This window comes from Chiloscyllium plagiosum, unplaced genomic scaffold, assembly GCF_037043375.1.
Source record: "Chiloscyllium plagiosum isolate Xiang-an unplaced genomic scaffold, Cpla_swu_hap1 HiC_scaffold_1, whole genome shotgun sequence".
NCBI lineage: Eukaryota > Metazoa > Chordata > Chondrichthyes > Orectolobiformes > Hemiscylliidae > Chiloscyllium > Chiloscyllium plagiosum.
Window position 1 is genome coordinate 130,931,660 of NW_028270139.1, and position 20,458 is coordinate 130,952,117.

Sequence of the window (20,458 nt, forward strand, 5' to 3'; positions counted from 1 at the left end):
TGCTTTCACTGCCTCCTTTGACAACATGTTCCAGGCACTCACCACGCTTTGTGTGAAAAACGTGTCACGCACATCTTTTAAATTTTCCCCCCTCGCACCTTGAACCTGTGTCCGCTAGTAATTGACCCCTGCACCCTGAGAAAAACCCTCCTACTTTCCGTGCTATTCACAATCTTATACACTTCTACTAGGTTGCCCCTCAACCTCCTGCATTCCAGTGAAAACAAATCCAGTCTATCCAAACTTTCCTCAGAACTAAAATCCTCCATACCAGGCAACATCCTGGTAAACCTTTTGTGTACCCTCTCCAAAGTATCCACATTCTTCTAATCGTGTGGTGGCTAGAACTGTATGCGATATTCCAAGTGTCGCCGAACAATATTATGTAAGACTGCAGCGCAACTTGTCTATCGTTATACTTAATGCCTCTTCCAATGAAGATAAGCATACCATAAGCCTTTTTTACTACCTTATGTACCTGTGCTGCCAACTTCAGTAATCTGTGGACCTGCACACCCAGATCCCTTTGTATATCAATACCCGTCAGGGTTCTGCCATTCATAGAGTCATAGAAATGTACAGTACAGAAACAGACCCTTTGGTCCAACTCGTGCATGCCACCCAGATATCCTAACCTAATCTAATCCCGTTTGCCAGCACTTGGCCCATATCCCTCTAAACCCTTCTTATTCATATACCCATCCAGGTACCTTTTAAATGTTGTAATTGTACTAGCCTCCACCACTTCCTCTGGCAGCTCATTTCATACATGCACTACTCTCTGCGTGAAAACATTGCCCCTTGGGTCCCTTTTTAATTTTTCCCCTCTCACCCTAAACCTATGCTGTTTAATTCTAGACTCCCCCACTCCAGAGAAAAATAGCTTGTCTATTTATCCTGTCCATGCCCTTCAAGATTTTATAAACCTCTATAAGGTCACCCCTCAGCCTCCTCCAGGGAAAACAGCCCCAGCCTATTCAGCCTCTCCCTGTAGCTCAAATCCTCCAACCCTGGCAACATCCTTGTAAATCTTTCCTGAACCCTTTCAAGTTTTATAACATCTTTCCTATAGGAGGGAGACCAGAACTGCACACTATTCCAACAGTGGCCTAACTAATGTCCTGTACAGCCGCAACATGATCTCCCAATTCCTATACTCAATGCTCTGTCCAATAAAGGAAAGCATACCAAATGCTGCCTTCATTATCCTATCTACCTGTGACTCCACTTTAAAGGAACTATGAACCTGCACTTCAAGATCTCTTTGTTCAGCAGCACCCTCAGGACCTTACCATTTAATGTATAAGTCCTGGTCTGATTTGCCTTTCCAAAATGCAGCACCTCATGTTTATCTAAGTTAAATTCCATCTGCCACTGCTCAGCCCATTGGCCCATCTGATCAAGTTCCCGTTGTACTTTGAGGTACTTCTTCATTGTGCACTACGCCTCCATTTCACCTGTACTTGACCTTCCAAAACGCATCACCTCATATTTATCCGCATTAAACTCTATCTGCCATTTTGCTTCCCATGCCCCCAACTGATCGACATCTTGCTGTATCCTCTGACACTCCTCCTCACTAACCATAACTCCACCAATCTATCATTTGCAAACTTACTAATTAGACCAGCTACGTTTTCCTCCAAATCATTTTTGTAGATCACGAACAGCGAAGATCCAAGCACTGTTGGTTCTTTTTCCTTTAAGATTGTAAGAAGAATTTTCTAGTTAGGGCTATCAATAGTCCATATGTGATAGATTTCATATATTTTAAAAAAATCTTTTTTAGCACAGAACACAAATGCTTGTTCTCACCATTCACTTGTTTTAATATTTATATTTGCTGTCTCTAATTTGTTTTAAGTGCAAATAAGGAAATATCAAAAGATCATGTAAAATGCAATGTGGAATAGCTTGTATACAATAAATCTTTGAAACTAGTAAAGAATATGTTCAATGGAGATGATGAAACTGGAATCGGGAAAACTGTGATGGACAGATGCAACTGCAGCCAGCAGATGGAAAGGATGCAACAATGAGAGGGAGAAACATATCTGACCTCTTCCTAACCAATCTGCTTGCTGCAGATGCAACTGTCTGTGATATTATCAGTAAAAGTGATCACCACACAGTCCTGCCTTCAAATTAAGAATAGCATCTTGTGTGACTAAATGGGGCAGACTTTGAACAGATCTAGCAACTCAAGACTGGGTATTCATGAGCTGCTGTGGGCTATCAACAGCAGCAGAATTTACTCCAGCACAATCTGTAACCTCATGGCTCAGCATATCCCCAACTCAACCATTACCATTAAGTCACAGGATCAACCCTGGTTCAATAGAAAGTGCAGGAGGACATGCCAGGAGCAGCATTACGCATACCTAAAACTGAGGTGTCAGACTGGTGATGCTGCCAAACAGGACATGCCTATCTGCCAAACAGCATAAACAATAAGTGATACACAGAAGTAAGCAATTCTACAACCAAAGGATCAAATTGGGTTAGATTCCCGACAGGGTGGAAACAGGCTCTTTGGCCCAACAAGTCCACACCAACCCTCCGAAGAGTGACCCACCCAGACCCATTTCCCTCTGACTAATGCACCTAACACTATGGGCAATTTAGCATGGCCAATCCACCTGACCTGCACATCTTTGGACTGTGGGAGAAAACCGGAGCACCCGGAGGAAACCCACGCACACATGGGGAGAATGTGCAAACTCCACACTGACAGTCGTCCAAGGCTGGAATTGAACCTGGAATCCCTGGCGTGTGAGGCTGCAGTTCTAACCACCGTGCCACCCTTAAATCTAAATTCTGTAGTTTTGCCATATCCAATCGTGAATGGTGGTGGATAGTTAAACAACTCACTGGAGAAGGTGGCTCCACAATTATCCCCATCCTCAATGATGGAAGAACCGAACACATCAATGCAAAAAAAAAGGCTGAAGAATTCACCACAATCTTCAGCCAGAAGTAACAAGTGTATGATCCATCTCCGCCACCTCCAGTAGTCCCCAGTATTGTAGATACCAGTCTTTGGCTAATTCAGTTCAATTCGCATGATATCAAGAGAGAGTTGGAGTCTCTGGACACTGCTTTGAGCCCTGATAACATTCAAGCAATAGTATTGAAGACTTGTGCTCCCCTAGCCAAGCTCTTGCAGTATTGTTGCAACGCTGGTATCTACTCAACAACGTGTAAGTGACTCCCATGAGTGATTTTTATTTTAAAAAAGCTTTCTTCCAATGAATGTACATTAAAGATGGAGACTATCATAGTTGTAGATATGGAAGTAGAGGGTTTTGGGATTTTTGCTCATGGTTATATCGGACAATTGAAGTTGCAAGCCATTGGTTTGGTTTGGCCTGAGTGAACAGTCCGGCTGGGGCAGGAATGAAAAACAAAAATGTTTCCATTACCAATGAGCAATTGAAACAGTTAATTGAATATATTATAATGTTTTAAAAAGAAGTTAAGAGTTGAAATAGTAAATGTCAACGAAATGTCAGTGTCCTGATGTTTTTCACCTGAAGTGATGATTCAGTACTCCATCTTGAACACCAGTCTAAAGAAACGCTGAAGGTGACAAAGACTCAATCTACTCTGGGTAGGAGCTCCAATGTCCATCACTACTGTCTAAAGACCTAAAGGACAAAGCTGGTAGAATGAGTCTGTGACAAGTGGTCAGGGGGAAAAGAAAATCTACTTAACTTTGTCCTCACCAATCTACTTGATGCATATGCACAGTTTCAATAGGAGTGACCACCACATAATTCTAGTGGAGAGAGGAACTAGAGATCAGAAATCCATGAAGCAATGTGGGCCATCAGCAATAGCAAAATTGTATTCATTCACCATTTAAAACAACATAGCATATCCTCCATTTTGCCATTATAATCAATCCAGCGGATCAACCATGGCTCAATGAAGTGTGTAGAATCGCCTGCGAAAGTAGCATGAGGCATACATAAAAATAAGGTGTCAACCTGGTGAAGCTGCAACATCGGATTACCTGTATGCTAAACAGTAGAAGCAGAGTACAATAGTCGGGTAAAAGCAGTTTCACAATCAATTGATCAACAACCAGCTCTGTAGTCCTGCCATTTCCAATTATAAAATGTTAAATGACAGTTAAATGACTCACTATAGGTGGAGGCTCCACAAATTTCGCCATCATCAATGATATGGGAGCACTGCACGTCTAGTGCAAAAACATAGAGCAGTAATTGGCCAATACTTCAGCCTCTCGTGTCATCAGCACAGTGATGGAAAGAGTTATTGATAATTCGATGGGGAAAGGGGTAGCCTGCTCACTGACACCAGGGCCACTCTGCTCCTAACCTTACTAAAGCATTGGTTCAAACGTGGACTAAAGAACTGAACTCCAGTGATAAGGAGAGAATGACTGTACTTAATATGAAGGCACCATTTAACGGAGTGCGGCATCAAGGAACCCAAGGAAAACTAGATTCAATAGAAATCTGCTGGGGTTGGGGCAGGCATAGTGACAGTTGGAAGCTCCCCACATGTTTGGAGTCCTACCTGATACAAAGAAAGGTAATTAAGGTCATTTGAGGTCAATTATCTTACCCCCCCCCCCCATATCATGACTGCAGGATTTCTTCAGGGTAGTGTCCTAGGCCTACTCATTACACAGCTGCAAGTGTTCAACGCTGTTTGCAACTCCCATATTGAAGCAGTCAGTATCCATATGCAGCAAGATGTGGACATTCTTGGGCTTATGTGAGTAACAGTTGTGCTACATCCGTGGCCGGCAGTGACTTTCTGTCTCACTGGAGACTATAACCATCGTTCCATGATGTTCAACACTGTTACCAATGCTGAATCTCCCAATATCAAAATCCTGGCTTTGCCATTGACCAGAATCTGAATCAACCAGCTGTAAAATGCCATGCTACAAGAGCAAGTTCGTGTCTAGGAATTTTGCAGCAAATAGCTTGCTCACTGTGACCACACAACATCTATATAGCACAAGCAAAGAGCGTGATGAAATACTGTCCACTTGCCTGGATGGGGACAGCTCCAACAACACTCAATGGTTGACACTGTTCAGGGTAATGCAGCACAGCGGCAAGCAACAGTGTGTACTGCCTTCAAGATACACTGCTGTAACTACTTAGGCTTCTTCGACAACACCTTTACAAATCTGGGGCCTCTACCTCCTAAAAGCACAAGGACAGCAAACCTACCAGAGCATTATCACCTGTAATCTCGCCTCCAAATCACGCAACATCCTTGGAACTGTGTCACCACTCCTTTTATTGTCATTGGGTCAAAATCGTGAACTTATTTCATAACCCACTGAGTACACCTACACTACCAAGGACTGCAGCAATTCAAAATTAGGGTGGCATGGTAGCTTAGTGGTTAGCACTGCTGCCTCACAACACCAGAGACCTGAGTTCGATTCACACCTTGGGTGACTGCCTGTGTGGAGTTTGCGCAATCTCCCTGTGCTTGCGTGGGTTTCCTCTGGGTGCTCCGGTTTCCTCCACAATCCAAAGATGTGCAGGTCAGGTGGATTGACCGTGCTAAATTGCCCATAGTGTTAGGTGCATTAGTCAGGGGTAAATGTAGGGAAATGTGTCTGGGTGTGTTACGTTTTGGAGGGTCGGTGTAGACTTGTTGGGCCGAAGGGCCTGTTTCCATACTGTAGGCAATCTAATCTTAAAAAATGGCGGTTTGTCAATTTTCTCGAGGTCAGTTAGGAATGGGCATTAAATGACCAGCCATTGATGACCACTTCTCATAAACAAATACAAAACATATTAAGACTGGACATTACTTTTGCTGTGCTATCAACTTAAAATTAATTGAAATTCTAACTCCTGTTCCAGTGCATGTTCAAGCAATTGTCTGTCTGTATAACTGATACATGTGTATCACCTGTTGCTGAATGTTCACATAACCTACGTTCTTTAAAACAACTGTCAGCAGAGTTTAGTTTGGAATGGAATAAAGGCATGGGGCACACCTTAGGGAAACTGATCCGTCTAGACCACATTTATTTACAATTAAAGTATCTTTACACAGCTAACTGGAGGCCAATATTTTCTCCAAGCTACATGTTTGCAACAATGTATATTTAATTAGTGCTTCTAATATAATAAAATGTACTAAGGTGTTAAGTTCTTTGACCTGAGATTCTTTACACACTTGAATGCCAACTTCTGTGAATAACAACCAAAATATTATTAAGCACATATATACAAGCTGTGGCGAAATTCTTAACACTCTTTGTCATGCTTGTGAAGCGTGTTGAGAGGTGTCCCTGAACAAAGGAAACAATTCTTCCTTTATACAAATTCTTTACGTTGCAGGCAGTAATACCCACAAGACAATCCCCAGCCACTCCCTCACAGTCACATGCCACTCAAGACACAATGCAGTGACCGAATCATCTCCAGAAACAATATAATGTAAGTTATCCCTTAATGGCCAAATTTTTAATTACAGGACATACAAATTCCAACTGTAATGTTCTTCTTGATTTTGAATAGGATGATGATGCAAATGTAAATAATCTCTGAATAACAGCAGATGGCCATGTAAGTGGCCCCGAATGGCAAGGGATGGGAATGTAAATTCACTTACATTCTACCTGTAAAACAGAGACATCCCACCCTGCCCCCCGAGGGATTCAATTTCTTGCAAGTCAACAGTGCAAATTAACTCATTAATATCTCAAAGGTATCTCACCTGAAGGGGAAAGGACTAGGATAGTTAAGGTATATTGAACATTTGCCTATAAATGTTGTGTCATAGATAATAAGAGCAGGGAAGTTGTGTTAGAGCTGTATAGGAGTTTGGTGAGGCTACAGTTGGAGTACTTTGTGCAGTTCTCGTCACTGCACTATAGGAAAAAAATGATTTGTACTGGAAGGGGTGCAAATGACATTCACCAGGATGTTGCCTGAGATGGGGACTTAAGTATGCTGTCGAGAGTGTGCTCTGGAAAAGGTAAGGCCTCACTTCCTGATGAAGGGCTTTTGCCCAAAACATCAAATCTCCTCCTCAGGTGCTGCCTCACTTGCTGTGCTTTTCCAGCACCACACCCTCGACTCTGCTCTCCAGCATCTGCAGTCCTCACTCCCTCTTTTTTAAATTTGCTGGTGGACTGAGAAAGTTAGTTTGGTAAAGGGTCTCAAGAAAAGGAATTTGAGGAATGTTTGTGAGATTTTGTTTTGGGCTGAAAATGTGTTGCTGGAAAAGCGCAGCAGGTCAGGCAGCATCCAAGGAACAGGAGAATCGACGTTTCGGGCATAAGCCCTTCTTCAGAAATGAGGAAAGCCCTTCTTCAGGAATGAGTACTTTCCTCATTCCTGAAGAAGGGCTTATGCCCGAAACGTCGATACTTTCCTCATTCCTGAAGAAGGGCTTATGCCCGAAACGTCGATACTTTCCTCATTCCTGAAGAAGGGCTTATGCCTGAAACGTCGATTCTCCTGTTCCTTGGATGCTGCCTGACCTGCTGTGCTTTTCCAGCAACACATTTTCAGCTCTGATCTCCAGCATCTGCAGTCCTCACTTTCTCCTAGAAGATTTTGTTTTGGAGCAAGTTGTGGGAGCCACTGGGAAACAGGCAAGACTGGACTTGATCATGTGTAATGAAGCAGGCTTGATTACAGAACTAAAGGTGAAGGACCTGTAATGGCAGTGACCATAATGTAATAGAATTCAGCCTGCAGTTTGAGAGGGAAGAGTTTGAATCAGATGTAATGGTATTACAATTGAGGAAAGGTAACTACAAAGACATGAGGAAAGAGCAGGTCAGAGTTGATTGGAAGGAGAGCCTAGCAGGGAAGATGGTGGAGCAACAATGGCAGGAGTTTCTAGGTATAACTCAGGAGGCACAGCAGAAGTTCATCCTGAGGAAGAAGAAACCAGCTAAGGGGAGGATGAGGCAACCATGGTTGACAAGGCAAGTCAGGGACAGTATAAAAGCAAAAGAAAAAGCAGACAATGTGATGAAGATTAACTTTCAAAAATCCAGCAGAGGATAATGAAAAAGCAATAAGAGGGGAAAAGATGGAATGTAAGCTAGCTAGTAAGATAAAACAAGATTGCAAGAGGTTTTTTTGGACATATAAAAGGTTAGAGAGAGGCAAGAGTGAACATTGGACTTCTGGAAAATAAAGCTGGAGAAGTAGTCATAGGGAGCAAAGATATGGTGATGGAACTGCATAGGTACTTTGCATCAGTTTTCTCAGTGGAAAACGGTTGCAGCATACCAGAACTTGAAGTGAGTCAGGGCAGGGGTGAGTGTAGTGGCCATAACCTAAGCAGAAGGTGCTGGGAAGCAAGAACGGTCTGAAGGTGGATAAGTCATGGAGTACACTCAGAGTTCTGAAGAAGATGGGTGAGAGAGATTGTTAAAGTATTGGTGATGATCTTTCAGGAAACACTGGAGTCAGGGAGAGTCCCAGTGAACTACAAAATGGCTAATGCACCACTCCTGTTTAAGAAGGGAGGAAGGTAGAAGACAGGAAATATAGGCCAGTTAGCCTGATCTTGGTCATGGATAAAATGTTAGCGTCCTTTCATTAAGAATGAGATTGCCTGTTTACTTGGAAGTGCATGGTAAAATAGGGCTGAGTCAGCACAAACTTCGTCAAGGTGAGGTCATGCCCCACAAGACTGTTAGAATTCTTTGAGGAGGTAACAAGCAAGGCAGACAAGGAGACTACAGGTACCCCCACGTTTCAAATGTTCTTTTTACACCACTTCACTTTTACGAAAGACCTACATTAGTATCTGTTTTCACGAATCCGAAGAGGATTTTCGATTTAACGAAAAATGGTGAAATTTTTCCCATAAATCATGCACCTTCAGTTCACGTCATTTGTAGCTAATGAAAAGTTTTCTGGGAACGTTGTACTTTCTGATAATGGGGAATACCTGTAAATGGATGAGATCTATTTGGATTTCTGGAAGGGTTTTGACAAGGTGCCGCACAGGAGTCTGCTAAATAAGATAAGAGCCCATGGTGTTAGGAGCAAGGTACTGACCTGAAGAGAGTATTGGCTAACTAGAAGAAGATAGAGAGTTGAGGGTAAAGGTGTCTTTTTCAGGACAGCAGCTGGTGACTAGTGGAGTTACGCAGCAATCAGTGTTGGGCCCACAACTATTCACATTATGCATTAACAATTAGGATGTAGGAATTAAGTGCATTGTTGATAAGTTTGCAGATACAAAAAGTTAGGTGGAGGAGCAGGTAGTGTTGAGGAAGTGGAGGCTGCAGAAGGACTTGGATAGGCTAGGCGAGTCTGCAAAGAAGGGCAGATGGAGGATATGGTGGGGAAGGTGTGGGGTTATGCACTGTTGCAGGCAGAATAGAGGCATAGATAATTTTCTAAATGGGGAAAGGCTTTGGAAATTTGAAGCACAAAAAGACTTGGGTTGCTAGTTCAGGATTCTCTTAAGGTTAGCGCATAAGTGCAGTTGGCAATTAGGAAGATAAATGCAATGTTAGCATTCATTTCAAGAGGTCCAGAATACAAAAGCAACGATACACAGCCTCAGCAGTATAAGGCTGTAGTCAGATCACTCGGAATATTAAGAGCAATTTTGGTCCCTGTATCTAAGGAATGATGTGCTGGCATTGGAGGGAGTCCCATGGATGAAGAGCTTGTCATCTGAGGAGTGGTTGAGGACTGTAGTTCTGTATTCAATGGTGTTTAAAAGGATGAGAGGGGCTCTGACTAAAACTGGATAGAGTGGATGTGGTTAAGATGCTACCACTAGTAGGAGAGAGTAGGACCCGGGGCATTGAAAGGATGACCCTTTAGACTGAGATGAGAATTAAGATGAAAAGTGAAACTCCTCTTTGGATTCTCGAAAACTGATGTAGGATGCACTCCTTCAGCCAGAGGGTGGTGAATTTGTGAAACTTATTGCTGTGGAGGCCAGGACATTAAGTGTATTCAAGATAAACATTAGGTTCTTGATTCATGAGGGAATCAAAGGTTATGGGGAAAAGAAAGGGGTTGAGTTTTTGATTGAATGGTGGAGCAAACTGAATGGTCCAAATTGACTAATTCTGCTCCTGTATCTTGTGATTTTAAGGAACATTTTAGCTATGAAGCAAGTTGAGCAGAGAAGGCTGAGAGAGAACCTGATTGAAATGTATAAGATTAAGGGGCATAGACAAGATGGCTAGAAAGCACCTGTTTTCACCCGAGTTGAAGGGTCAGTAACAAGGAGTCATGATTATTAGGTGAAAGGCAAAACATTTAGAAGGAGTTTTTCAACCAGGGAATTGTCCAGGGTATAGTTATGATGTGGAGGAGCCGGTGCTGGACTGAGGTGGATAACGTTAAAAATCAAACAACACCAGGTTATAGTACAACAAGTTTATTTGGAAGCACTAGCTTTTGGAACGCTGCTCCTTTATCAGCAAGCTGTGGAACAAGAGTTTATACCAAACGATTGGTGTCGTGCAACTGAAATGATATATTGAACAAACATAGATTGCTGTTAAGTCTTTCATCTTTTAGAATGGGTTGCAGGTTTTGGTTCATTAATGTGTAAATCCCAGAACTTCTTTTAAATCACATTCTTAAGATAAATTAAGGGTGGCATCTCAGTTCAGACAATGCATTAAAGGTGTGAGGTTAGAGTCTGTATGTATCCCAATCTTGAGTCAGACTGATTCTATTTCCAAAATACACCACTTTTACGAAAGACCTACATTAGTATCTGTTTTCATGAATCTGAAGAGGATTTTCGATTTAACGAAAAATGGTGAAATTTTTCCCATAAATCATGCACCTTCAGTTCACGTCATTTGTAGCTAATGAAAAGTTTTCTGGGAACGTTGTACTTTCTGATAACGGGGAATACCTGTAAATGGATGAGATCTATTTGGATTTCTGGAAGGGTTTTGACAAGGTGCCGCACAGGAGTCTGCTAAATAAGATAAGACCCCTTGGTGTTAGGAGCAAGGTACTGACCTGAAGAGAGTATTGGCTAACTGGAAGAAGATAGAGAGTTGAGGGTAAAGGCGTCTTTTTCAGGACAACAGCTGGTGACTAGTGGAGTTACGCAGCTATCAGTGTTGGGCCCACAACTATTCACATTATGCATTAACAATTAGGATGTGGGAATTAAGTGCATTGTTGATAAGTTTGCAGATACAAAAAGTTAGGTGGAGGAGCAGGTAGTGTTGAGGAAGTGGAGGCTGCAGAAGGACTTGGATAGGCTAGGCGAGTCTGCAAAATACTACATGGATTGACTGCCTGCAGATTGTGCGCTTTTTGAGCAAAATAGAATGTATCTACAAATATAATTCTGCAAATGTAAATTCACCCCATAGACTTATATGTGCATGTGTGTGCATGAAAGAGTGTGTGTGTACGTGTGAGACTGTGTGTGTTTGCGTGTGTACATGCTTGGTAAAGTGTGTGTGTGAGAGAGAGAGTGTGATGAATATCAGCCTGTGAGAGGGCATGTGCATGGGTGCGTGTGTGTATGAGAGAGGGTCTGTGTGAGTGTGAATATGTAAGAGTGTGTGTGAGAGTGTATAGTGTCGTGGTGTCACCTGTAATGTGACATGAACCCAAGATCCCTGTTGAGACCATCCCCATGGGTTGTGAACTTGGCTATCAGCCTCTGCTCGGCCACTCAGTTTTGATGCATATTCTGAAGTCGGGCTGTGCAGCGTACATGGTGGGTGATGTTCCCGTGTGTAGTGGTGGTATCCATGTCAACACTCCGACACATCTTGCAGTGGTTGCCGTCACAGAGTTGTACGGTGTTGTAGTCCATATTGTCCTGAAGGCTGGGCAGTTTGCGGTGAACAATGGACTGTTTAAGGCAGTTGTTTAAAGCCGAGAAGTGAGGGCGGAGGCTAGGTCTTGGCGAGGTGCTCGTCCCCATCGATAATGTGTTGCAGGCTGAGAAGAACATGGCGTAGTTTTTCCGTTCCTGGTAAGTACTGGATAATGAAGGGTACCCTATCATTTGCATCCCTTATCTGTCTCCTGAAGAAGTCATTACTGTTTCTCACTGTGGCAAGTTGGAACTAGTGATCAATGAGTTGCGCATCATACCCTGCTCTTATGAGGGCTTCCTTGAGCACTTTCAGGTGTCCGTCGCATTCCTCCTCACCTGTGTGTGCGTAGGGCTTGTCTGTAGGGGATGACTGTTTTAATATGTTTAGGGTGGAAGCTAGAGAAGTGCAGTATCGTAAGGTTATCCAGGAGTTTGCAGTAAAGGTACTGATATGCCCATCATTGATGGAGCTGTATGTGTCCAAGAATGAGACAGATACTAAAGAGTAGTCCATGGTAAATCTAATGGTGGGATGAAACTTGTTGATATCACTGTGTAGTTGTTTCAATGACTCCTCACCATGGGTCCAGAGAAATAGTGATGTCAGTTATATCCTAGGATTATGTGGGAAGCAAGAGAGGAAATTGCAGTACCGTTGGCAATGATCTTCTCGTCTTCACTGGCAAAGGGGGTGGTACCAGGGGACTGGAGAGTAGCGAATGTTGTGCCCCTGTTCAAAAAAGGGAATAGGGATAACCCCGGGAATTACAGGCCTGTTAGTCTTACTTCTGTGGTAGGCAAAGTAATGGAAAGGGTACTGAGGGATAGGATTTATGAGTATCTGGAAAGACACTGCTTGATTAGGGACAGCCAGCACGGATTTGTGAAGGGTAGGTCTTGCCTTACAAGTCTTATTGAATTCTTCGAGGAGGTGACCAAGCATGTGGATGAGGGAAGAGCAGTGGATGTAGTGTACATGGATTTTAGTATGGCATTTGATAAGGTTCCCCATGGTAGGCTTATGCGGAAAGTCAGGAGGCATGGGATAGAGGGAAATTTGGCCAATTGGATAGAAAACTGGCTAACCGGTCGAAGGCAGAGAGTGGTGGTAGATGGTAAATACTCAGCCTGGAGCTCAGTTACAAGTGGAGTTCCGCAGGGATCAGTTCTGGGTCCTCTACTGTTTGTAATTTTTATTAATGACTTAGATGAGGGAGTCGAAGGGTGGGTCAGTAAATTTGCAGATGATACGAAGATAGGTGGAGTTGTGGACAGTGAGGAGGGCTGTTGTCGGCTGCAGAGGGACTTAGATATGATGCAGAGCTGGGCTGAGGAGTGGCAGATGGAGTTCAACCCTGCCAAGTGTGAGGTTGTCCATTTTGGAAGAACAAATAAGAATGCGGAATACAGGGTTAATGGTAGGGTTCTTAGTCAGGTGGAGGAACAGAGGGATCTTGGGGTCTATGTACATAGATCTTTGAAGGTTGCCACTCAGGTGGATAGAGTTTGTAAGAAGGCCTATGGAGTATTATCGTTCATTAGCAGAGGGATTGAATTCAAGAGTCGTGAAGTGATGTTGCAGCTGTACAGGACTTTGGTTAGGCCACAGTTGGAGTACTGTGTGCAGTTCTGGTCGCCTCACTATAGGAAAGATGTGGAAGCTTTGGAGAGGGTGCAGAGAAGATTTACCAGGATGTTGCCTGGAATGGAGAGGAAGTCGTACGAGGATAGGTTGAGAGTTCTCGACCTTTTCTCGTTGGAACGGTGAAGGATGAGGGGTGACTTGATAGAGGTTTATAAGATGATCAGAGGAATAGATAGAGTAGACAGTCAGAAACTTTTTCCCCAGGTACAACAGAGTGTTACAAGGGGACATAAATTTAAGGTGAAGGGTGGAAGGTATAGGGGAGATGTCAGGGGTGGGTTCTTTACCCAGAGAGTGGTGGGGGCATGGAATGCGCTGCCCGTGGGAGTGGTGGAGTCGGAATCATTGGCGACCTTTAAGCGGCATTTGGATAGGTACATGGATGGGTACTTAATCTAGGTTAGAAGTTCGGCACAACATCGTGGGCCGAAGGGCCTGTTCTGTGCTGTATTGTTCTATGTTCTATGTTCTATGTATCAGTCAGATATCAGTTACACAAGATGATTAGGGGTTTAGATAGGGTTGACCATGAGAAGCTTTTTCCACGTATGAAGTCAGCTATTACGAGGGGGCATAGCTTTAAATTAAGGGGTGATAGGTATAGGACAGATGTTAGGGGTAGATTCTTTACTTAGCGAGTCGTGAGTTCATGGAATGCCCTGCCAGTAGCAGTGGTGGACTTTCCCTCTTTATGGGCATTTAAACGGGCATTTGATAGGCGTATGGAGGATATTGGTTAGGTGGGTTTGGATCAGCGCAACATCGAGGGCCAAAGGGCCTGTACTGCGCTGTATTTTTCTATGTTCTATGTTCTATCTAGTGCGTATTGCTGGTTGGAGGTCCTGTGCAGAAAAGAAGTCTTGTTTGAACCTGTGCATGAAAATATTGGCATATTGGGGTGCAGATTTGGTCCCCATGGCTGTTCTGTGTCTGGATGAAGAACTGGTTGTCAAAGATGAAAATATTATGATCGTGGATGAAGCGGATGAGTTGTCAGGTGGTGCTTGGTGATTGTCAGTTGTTGGTATTGAGTACTGAGGCTGTTGCAGCGATGCCATCATCATGGGGGATGTTAGAATGGAGTGCTGAAACGACTATTGTGATGAGGACTGTTCCCGGTTTGGCTAGTCCATGGGTGCTGAGTTTCTGTAAGAAATCTGTAGTGCTGCGACAGAAGCTCGGGGTCCCCTGCACAATGGGTGTCAAGATACCCTCGATATAACCAGAGTTCTCTCACAGGATCCCATTACCTGATGCGATGGCATGTCTTGGTGTGTTGGCTTTGTACAGGGCGAGCCTTGTATCCATGGAATTGTTTTCTGTGGTTTCAGTTACCCGCGGTTTACCGCAGCCTGAACATATTATAGAGAAGTTTCCAGAACAGGGACCAGGGAGCTGCTGAGAAGATAGGTTTCCTATTTAAATGAATGGGTTCGCTCAAATCCGTGGCTTCAGGCTTCTGTGGTAGGTCTTCGAATGTATCCCAGCGAGTATGGGGGGACTACTGTATACCTTCGGAAGGCACTACGAGTCGCCTATTCAAGAAGTACATGGGATGAGAGTGCGTATATTTGAGGTAGGTTTGTCATCCCGTTCCCGTCTCCGTCAAAACAAAACACTCAGAGACACAGTATGGCTTTACCTCCTTCATCTTTATTCCAGGCTCTGGAGGGAGAGAGAACAATCGCACATGTGCACAGAGACATGAGTTCTTGGTCTTCTCTCGAACAACATTTTTAAAATGAATTTTGTAGTCATTTTACAGGGAGAAGCATCCAGATAAGGTAACATACATATTGATTGGGTGACCGTTACAATTAGTGAGTGTCAGTAGTAAAGATTAAGCCATCTGGCATTATACAATGAATAACTGGCTTCAAATAATGAAGGCTTTTAACCCTGTTAATTGACTTTACATACTGAATGCTTCTTCATCTTGTTAAATGGCTTTACATAATTAATGCTTTTCCACCTTGTTACACCACTACCCTTGCCTCCAGCACCTCATTGTTTATTGCAAATTCTTATCTGATCTGAGTCATGCTTAGCACATAGAACATAGAACAATACAGCACAGAACAGGCCCTTCAGCCCACGATGTTTTGCCGAACATTTGTCCTAGCTTAAGCACCCATCCATGTACCTATCCAATTGCCGCTTAAAGGTCACCAAAGATTCTGACTCTACCACTCCCACAGGCAGCGCATTCCATGCCCCCACCACTCTCTGGGTAAAGAACCCACCCCTGACATCTCCCCTATACCTTAAATTTATGTCCCCTTGTAACACTCTGTTGTACCTGGGGAAAAAGTTTCTGACTGTCTACTCTATCTATTCCTCTGATCATCTTATAAACCTCTATCAAGTCACTCCTCATCCTTCGCCGTTCCAATGAGAAAAGGCCTAGCACTCTCAACCTATCCTCGTACGACCTATTCTCCATTCCAGGCAACATCCTGGTAAATCTTCTCTGCACCCTCTCGAAAGCTTCCACATCTTTCCTATAGTGAGGCGACCAGAACTGCACACAGTACTCCAAATGTGGCCTAACCAAAGTCCTGTACAGTTGCAACATCACTTCACGACTCTTGAATTCAATCCCTCTGCTAATGAACGCTAATACACCATAGGCCTTCTTACAAGCTCTATCCATCTGAGTGGCAACTTTCAAAGACCTATGAACATAGACCCCAAGATCCCTCTGTTCCTCCACTTCACTAAGAACCCTACCGTTAACCCTGTATTCCGCATTCTTATTTGTCTTTCCAAAATGGACAATCTCACACTTGGCAGGGTTGAACTCCATCTGCCACTCCTCAGCCCAGCTCTGCATCATATCCAAGTCCCTTTGCAGCCGACAAGAGCCCTCCTCACTATCCACAACTCCACCAATCTTTGTATCATCTGCAAATTTACTGACCCATCCTTCGACTCCCTCATCCAAGTCATTAATAAAAATTACGAACAGCAGAGGACCCAGAACTGATCCCTGTGGAACTCCACTTGTAACTGGGGTCCAGGCTGAATATTTGCCATCTCCCACCACTCTCTGACTTCGACCGGTTAGCCAGTTTTCTATTCAATTGGCCAAATTTCCCTCTATCCCATGCCTCCTGACTTTCCGCATAAGCCTACCATGGGGAACCTTATCAAATGCCATACTAAAATCCATGTATACTACATCCACTGCTCTACGCTCATCCACATGTTTGGTCACCTCCTGAAAGAATTCAATAAGACTTGTAAGGCAAGTTTTTTTTTTAGATGTAATCTAAAAAAAAACCTACTCTTCACAAATCCGTGCTGGCTGTCCCTAATCAAGCAGTGCCTTTCCAGATACTCATAAATCCTATCCCTCAGTATCCTTTCCATTACTTTACCTACCACCGAAGTAAGACTAACTGACCTGTAATTCCCGGGGTTATCCCTATTCCCTTTTTTGAACAGGGGCACAACATTCGCCACTCTCCAGTCCCCTGGTACCACCCCCATTGACAGTGAAGATGAAAAGATCATTGCCAACGGTACTGCAGTTTCCTCTCTTGCTTCCCACATAATCCTAGGATATATCCCATCAGGCCCGGGGGACTTGTCTATCCTCAAGTTGTTCAAAATGTCCAACACATCTTCCTTCCTAACAAGTATCTCCTCTAGCTTACCAGTCCGTTTCACACTCTCCTCTTCAACAATACGGTTCCTCTCATTCATAAATACTGAAGAAAAGTACTCATTCAAGACCTCTCCTATCTCTTCCGACTCAATACACAGTCTCCCACTACTGTCCTTGATTGGACCTACCCTCGTTCTCGTCATTCTCATGTTTCTCACATACGCATAAAATGCCTTTGGGTTATCCTTGATCCTTGATCCTTAGCTGAACCTTTGTTTCACAAAACTCAAATCTTAACTCTTTCCTCACCTGCTCATACCCTATACACATTCTCATTCCCTTCTTTTATCATTTCATATTAACCAATGGCATTTCCAGCTTTCATAAGAGTCTGACCGCCAGTATTTAAGCAAGTTATTGATACATTGATTATAACAACAAAAAATACTAGTCTGTTACAGTAAATAGAATTTGAAGAATCCTCACATGTGGAAAAAAATCAGCAGTAAAGTTCTTAAATCCATATTCCTTCGTGACCGCTCTGTCCCCTCCAAGTCAAGTGGAAAAGAGTGAATTCTCCAAAATCTCCTTCAGTAAAGACCAACCTGAAAACAATGTTCAGTCTGTCCTTGCACACCACTTCATGGAGAAATCTGAATTCTTGGATAAGGGCGATTAGATACTTAACAAAACTGACGAGACTTCCATCCTTCCAAAGATGCTTCAGATGGAGGATGCCAGCGCATCTGAGCGTGCAGTGCAGCAGCAGGCTGGGTGAATGCAGAATTCTTTGCTGCTTCTGCTCCCGTTCTGCTGTTAAATGTAACAAAGCCAATTGGCCGTTGTGATGTTAGCTTGATCAGTGAGCCTTCATATCCCTTAAATGATCGAAAGGTAAGGTAAAGCTCACATGGTTTAATGTAGGAAGGCCACTGACAAAAAGCACACCAACCTCCTCTTCACTGTTGTTAGTTTCTTCATTTTTCATGCTCATTACTGGGGGGCTGATTTAATCCGTTGGATCAGGCTGTGGAGAGGGGGGCAATGGTCCGAAGGCGTGCTTTATCTGTGAACAGAGAAACTCTAGAGACGATGTTAACTGCTGAAAGTATCTGCATTTCCTCTCTCATTCCTTCCTTGCCAAGGTGGTTATCAGTATGACGACAGTCACACATTTAACTACACTAAATTGTGTCTGCTTATTTCAACATTCTTTGAATTCTTGAATTCTGTTACTCTGTTCACAATTTGTGACATTATCAAGTTTTATACAATCCATAAACTTCTAAATTGTACTGCCTAAACAATTTCATCCATTATAAACCACAATCAATGGTACTAAAATCAAATCCTCTGGGGACCCCATTCAGGTTATTCAAATCATTTTTCTTTAACAAATTAATACTTGGCTAATGTGAAAGCTGTCAGGAAAAGTATTTCAAAAATCTGGAACAGCAAGAAAATAACAAAATGTTTCCTGTGCTTTAGCAATTGAAGAGTCAGTTTCAGTTCAGATTTAAGTTGCAAATATTCATGGGAAACCAATGCTGAATATTTTAAAATATGTTCTCCAAATGAAACTTCCCAAATGAAACAGTTGGAGTTACAGTGGCAGCTTTGGTAGAGATCAGCATGCTTTGAATTTGCAATATGAAGGGGGGCAATCAAGTCTTAACAATAATTGAAAGAATTTTACAGCTCAGCCTCAAGTTCTAATATGCTCGATAAAATCTTAACAAAACATCAAACTCAAAATGCACTCTTCTTTTTGTGAACACGCTACACAACAGCAGCAAAGATATTATAATACAGTGCTTGAATCTGGTAAAGCATGACCACTGACCCAATTTTTTTTTAAACGGGCATTGTAGAATTTCAAGCAAATAGAGGGCTCAAGACACTCAATCAATTTGTTTTAAGGTCACAAGTTTGATAATTTTAAATTGGACCTAATGTTGTACATTTTCAATCTATAAGCAAAATCTGCCCCATTACATTGAATTGAGATCCTGATTCAAATAAGGTAAAACAGTTTCTTAAAAGATTTTCGGAACCAGTATTTTAACAAATCAACATATTTAAATATTAAACACTCTCAGCATGGCACAATTTAAATTGAAACTGCCTTTTCTGACCCAAGTATGAGTACAACCACAATTTCAGCATTTCTCTTTTTTTTCTCACATCCACTCGATGAAACTACACATAAAAAGAGAAAGCCTTTGCAGTGGACCACATGGCACCACAGTCTAAGACACTCTCTTCCCCCAGAACGAAGATTCGCAGACCCTCAAATTTCACCTCCTTTTCTTGTAAACTCGTGCAACCTGACAACATCCCCACATCTCACCCTCAATTCTTTAACCCCTTTCTCATTTTACTGCTGACAGGGGCTCAAATCTCAATCAAACATAGAGAACTTGAACCCCGATCAAACATAGAGAACTTGAATCCACCCACAGAACTCGAGCCCCTGTTTGTCAGCATGTCAGGAGCTCAAACCTCAATTTAACCCAGGGGACTTGAACCTCAAAATAGTGTGGAGGATTTGACCCTCAATTAAACCCACCCAGGGGACATGAACCCCAAAACAGTACAGAGAACTCGAATCTCGCTTAAACCCAGGGGACTTGAATCACAGTTAATCTCCCCTCCCGCCCAATATAGCACAGAGGACTCAAACCTCTGTTCGTCAGTCTGCTTATGAAACTGTGTCTCTCAACTGAACTAATTATCATTTGAGGCGTCCGTAGAATACAGAGCGATTGAACGAGGGGACTATTTCCAACACACACAGGAATATCGAGAGGGACCAAGGTTTAAAACCTTACCTTGTGGGCGCGTCTGTTTTGAGATATCAATGTTGCAGGCAATCGTTGACACTGCCCGATCATAACTATTCGTTTGGATCCTGCCAGATCCTGCCAATCCCGCCTGTATTGTCATCCTGTTCCCACCTCAGTCAAAACAAAACACTCAGAGACACAACATGGCTTTACCTCCTTCATCCTTATTCCAGGCTCTGGAGGGAGAGAGAACGATCACCCATGTGCACAGAGACATGAGTTCTTGGTCTTCTCTCGAACAGCAGTTTCTTAATGAATTTTGCAGTCATTTTACAGGGAGGAGCATCCAGATAAGGCAACATACATATTGACTGGATGACCGTTACAATTAGTGAGTGTCAGTAGTAAAGATTAAGCCATCTGGCATTATACAATGAATAACTGGCTTCACATAATGAAGGCTTTTCACCCTGTTAAATGACTTTACATACTGAATGCCTCTTCATCTTGTTAAATGGCTTTACATAATGAATGCTTTTCCACCTTGTTGAACCACTACCCTTGCCTCCAGCACCTCATTGTTTATTACAAATTCTTATTTGATCTGAGTCATGCTTAGCT

At 42.9% G+C, this 20,458-nt stretch overlaps 1 protein-coding gene across 1 annotated transcript in view; it reads left to right on the plus strand.

Annotated features, from left to right (window-relative positions):
- acaa2 (acetyl-CoA acyltransferase 2) overlaps window positions 1-20,458 on the plus strand; it is a 61,749-nt gene that overhangs the window by 9,829 nt on the left and 31,462 nt on the right. The gene's annotated exons all lie outside the window — the stretch shown is intronic.